Raw genomic sequence first — 5,164 nt, 5'->3', positions numbered from 1 at the left:
TCTTCCTGTCCTGGAAAGTACAGCAAATTTTCATACCCTTACTGCAACGAGGAAAATTTCATCTTTGTAAAGCAGAGATGGCAGGCATGAAATGTAAGCTAGTTGGGGACTGAGACTTTGTATTAATTGTGATCTTCTAATGAAGCAAATGAGGGCTAAGTCCTTGCAATTAATATAGTGTACTGGCATACAATAAACATTGTAAGCAAGATAAAAAGCTATAAATAAGACCGTATTAATGGTCCATTCTTTTATGGCATTTGTAATGTGATGTAGGACTCTGCTCTGCAAAATCATGTGCATATATATATATGTATATGCAGTGCGCGTGTGTGTATAAATACATACATATATATAGATACATATAAAAAGATGGTTCTTCCTAGAAAGCTTTAAAAACTTCAGTCCTTCTCCTACTTTTCCAAATACCAGTAAACACTAACATTATATAAATAAACATAAAATGCCTTCCTTTGGCATTAAGATGGATTCCATTTTAGCCTTTTGAGTTATGAGCCAGAAATCTAACAGAAACTGAGTCACAGATTCAGCATTTTTCCTTTTCAGCCAGGTTACAGGAACAGTAGCAGAGACAGTGAAATAGTTGTGCTAAGAGCCTGACATCCACAGCATATGCACTTCCCAGGGTTTTACTTCCTAGCAGCTCTACCCTGGTCCCGTCAACTGAGAAGCCATCAGCAGCTGCAGCACCAAGTGTGCTTCTGGACAGCATCTTCCAGTTCAGCTTCATCTGAAAGGAAACTGTGCAGTGTGAGACTGCTCCACTGTGAAACAAAGCTCAGCCGTGGGGATGCTGGGGAGCCCACTTCAAAAGTGCACTTCTGATTCCAACTAAAATGTTACAATAGATGCACCCTCAATTTCCATCCAGGCCAAGCACCCTGCTGCCACTTCTATCCCCTTCATAAACTAATAGAGCTTCACCTTAAAAATATTAATTGTGCTTCTTCTTCATCTTTTGTTAGAAGGATAATCCAGAACCCCACTATTATGATTTTTAAACTTCTTTTTTTTTTAATGGCGATAATTTATACACATTGTTCTTGTGACTTGTTTTTTCTGCCTTTAAAGGTTCTTCGGTAGTTGTTTCTCAATTCATTCACACCAACAAATGACATTCTCTTTCAGTGTTTATTTTGCTAGGCCAACAAAGCCACCCCACCTTCATTTCTTTATCTTCATTATTTTAGTCTCCTTGTTTATGCCTATTTAAGCCTAAATTCTTCTTTTTTTAACATGCAGGTGCACAGAATGGCATACACAGTATTTCAGATGAACCAGTGAGATATCCACTGGCATTACTAGCTCTCCTGGAAACAGCTTGTCAAAAGTATTTTAGAACTGCATTTGCCTTTTTAATGGCAACATAATAGGAGCAGCTCCTAATCACTGTATGAGCAACTCATCCTTAATAATTTCTGACTAATGAGCTCCCATGATATAGGAGAAATTCTGCTTATACATTACTGACTATTTAACCTTACACTTCCATGATTATATTTCATCAAATTTTTATCACTGTGATCACCTAGGTCACCTGGATCTTTCTGAAAAATACCCAGTTTCTCCTCTGTACTGATGGTACCTTTAACACTGTGTCATCAGCAAACTTCCCCGCGCTACCTTACCTCTCAGAGACACTAACATTAGTTCTAACTAACGTTTCAACTAACACACCAACATTAAACCAGAACAACTCCATAATATGTCCTTGAGGAATCAGACTAGCTAAGGTCTCCTGGCAAACTTCCTCTGGCCCCTTTCAGCATGGCTTCTTGTCATTTTAATAATTTTCTTTGTAGATTTATTTAATTTAGATTATTAGCACTAATCTGTATCTCCTCTGTTTTAAGTAATAGTTGCCAAGTCTTAATTGTTCTACTGAACTGTAAACAGGTGAGATCTCCGAGATGTTCTGAATTTCAGAAACCAAAATTACTTCAGTTCGGAAAATAATGGCTCAGCACCCACATTCGTTGAAAATGTCCTTCTCAACCTCTTATTTCTCCTTTTCCCAGTAAAATATTTAACTATTCTATGACATAAACTGAAATCAAGTTTTTTGAAACTAAAGACATTCCTTTTTCCTCTTTTATTGATAAAGCTTAATTTTATCGTCTTTATATTCTTATGCAGTGATGATGCCATTTCCACCTTTCAAACTGTTGCAACTTACTATTCAATGGAAGAATCTTGAATTACTGCCATTAAAAGAATAACTGAAATTGTTGTAGGATAGGGAGAATTCGTTATGCTTTTACTGAAGCAAATGAAATTTGCATTGCATTATTATGTCAGTGTGACTTCCTAATTTTATTCCTTTATTACTGCCCAGTATACATTTCTGCAGCACAGCAAGAAATGCCTTTGTTTTTCCTGCCACAGCTGACTAACGCTATCAAGAGACATAACCATTTTCAGCAGAGCTTTATCTTGTACTCCCATGTTCCCATGTTGTGACACTTCTGGGAACAACCGTGACATTTTGCTTAGATTGGAATAATTTTGCTTCTTTTAAGTATTGCTGAACTCTATGGTGATTTTTTTCCTTTTTCATCTTAGTACAGCCATGCCAGACAGTGTTTTGTTTATTACAGAGTAGCATCTCCCTTCTAGGCTACTTCCCGTGGTGATAATAGAACAGTTTTTCAAGTTAGCCATGGAAATACTGCATGATATTGAGAACAATTCAAATAATTGCTCAAAGACCTAGGATTCGGAATTGTATTTCAACTTCTCCCGAGGCTACATAAAGAATAGGAGCCCCTTTCACTCCAGGGATGTGAAGCTGCTTGTATAGATTTACCTCAACAGACATCACTGTTTTCATCAACAGCAATAACAAAGGACAGAGAGAGACACACACAGACAAATATTAGGAAGTCCCTTAAGGAGGGCTTGCGGATGCTCTATTTTCATCAGCTTTGTCTCTGCCTTGCTTTGAACTCCCCATTTCACTTTGCAGAATCGTATCTCAAACAACCAAGGACAGAACTCCTACAGACACGGACGCAGCACTCCAAAAGAATCCCTTGCTTTTGAGCTTTTCAGTGATCCCCACATATTTCTTCTCCAGCAAAACAAATTCCTGGCAGAGAAGCACTGCTGTTGTTCTTTTGCTTTACAAACTTTGAGGGAAATTAAGTTAAATTTTTCTAACCGATACAAGCCATGACCCAGAGCTCTATTTTTGTTCTGTCTTTCACAGTGGATTAAAATAGCATTTGACATTAGTACCAGGGTTTTAAAATGCTCTACAGTCCTAGTGCTGTAGTCATGATGGTCTAAGGACATAAAAAATAAAAGGCTATAGGTATAAGTAGTATATTTTCTTTGAACAGTTGCTAGAGTTTAAAAAACACTGGAGAAGATTTTGGGCCCTTCTTAATGTCTGAAATACACACACACATTATAGTGACTAAAAAAACCCACCCAAACTCTGTAATATGTGCTGAAGGATAACAGTGGGAAACACAAATGCCAGTATGACACTAAATAAGAGCTAATTAAAGTTACTGAAGATATAAACAAAGTAAGAGTAGATATTTTAAAGGCCAGGAACAAACAAGAAGAAGGAAATAGAAGAATCTTTGATGGGTCAGAACGTGACTTAGCATAACACTGATTTGACACTGTAGTGCATTGTTTCATGATGTGATGAATAATTTCAAATACCATTGCCTGGAGGATTGGATTTTGTCTTTATTCTTGATGGAAAGCAGCATGCGGACATAACTGGAGGATGCAGAGCGGTGCAGTTTAGAAAGATCAGTGGTTGGAGCGACTGTTTTTTGGTGAAGGCTGTTAATTCTAATTCTATTCTTTTCACACTTCAGGGTTTTGTGTTTTGTCTTGTTTGTTTTTTTTTTCTTAAGCCTCTTTCATGTTCATTTGTTTTCATACTTCTTAAGTTGCCAGCTATGCAAGCTTTTTCTCTTGGGTTTCCAGAGGGATAAGTGCAAGTTACCTGCAATATTTACAAGTGCTCAGATATTCAACAGGCAATTTGGCACACTGAAACCAGCAGCTTCACATGAATTAGCTCTTTCTCCATTTCCACTCCTTGCCCTCCCCCACAACTAAAGGTGGCATACAGGATACATGTTAATATTTCCAACAGAATCCAAATTATATCGCTCAGATCAGTGCAATCATTTCCTCACAAGGCTGCACAACCTGCTTTCTTTTATAAGCAAATAGCACAGAGATAGAGGCGGCTTATACAAGTGTAAGGAATTCTCTCCTTCTCACTTACACCCCATTTACTTCCATCTGTCCCAGATTTGGAGCTGGATAATACCAAAGCTGATAAGAGATACCCAAGCCAGGCTCAGAGCTTCTTCTGAAGTTAAACGCATACAGTGTTATCCGAAATCACACTGGCTTGTTAGATGAGATAATGTGAAATGATGTAACACATCGGAGGGAGAAAGGAAAACTTTGAGATCGACTATCTGATGACAACCCCAAAGACAACAATCCCATTACAGAACAACATTACAGATAAAAGTGGAAACGGCTGCCACGCACTATATATTGTGTACCTGGTGATCATAGCAGTCTGTCTGCTCGAACCTTCTTCTGCAAACCTTCTATGAAAGGCTGGGAAATTACTCTTCATTTTCTACTTTTATAAGCATTTGTTTTATCATTATTGACACAAAATGTAAAAAGCTATATGTACAGATAAGGAGAGAAGTATCTAATGAGGCTATCTGCCAGGGTGAGAGAGAGATTCCTGGCACATGAAAGAAATATTGAATAGTAACTTAAAGAACTCTCTCCTCTTTGGGTGCTGCTTAATAGCCATTTTTTATGGCAGCTCCATTCTCCAATGCATTTATTTAAAAAAAATATATTTTTATTGCTAGGTTCTACTTAGGTGATAAATAAGAAAGCCTAACAGAATCAATAATGAATTACAAAACAGCTGTCTTGCTTTACTTAAACTGGACTGCATTATGGCTATGCTCTTTCTCACTTTGGCTTCAATTCATCAAGGTACCGTGGTGGGTTGACCCTGGCTGGATGCCAGGTGCCCACCAAAGCCGCTCTATCACTCCTCTCCTCAGCTGGGCAGGGGAGAGAAAATATAACGAAAGGCTCGTGGGTCGAGATAAGGACAGGGAGAGATCACTCAGCA

Source organism: Pygoscelis adeliae, unplaced genomic scaffold (genome assembly GCF_000699105.1).
Source record: "Pygoscelis adeliae isolate BGI_AS28 unplaced genomic scaffold, ASM69910v1 Scaffold87, whole genome shotgun sequence".
Lineage (NCBI taxonomy): Eukaryota > Metazoa > Chordata > Aves > Sphenisciformes > Spheniscidae > Pygoscelis > Pygoscelis adeliae.
The sequence above is the reverse complement of the archived record's forward strand: the minus strand, read 5'-3'. Positions refer to the sequence as shown.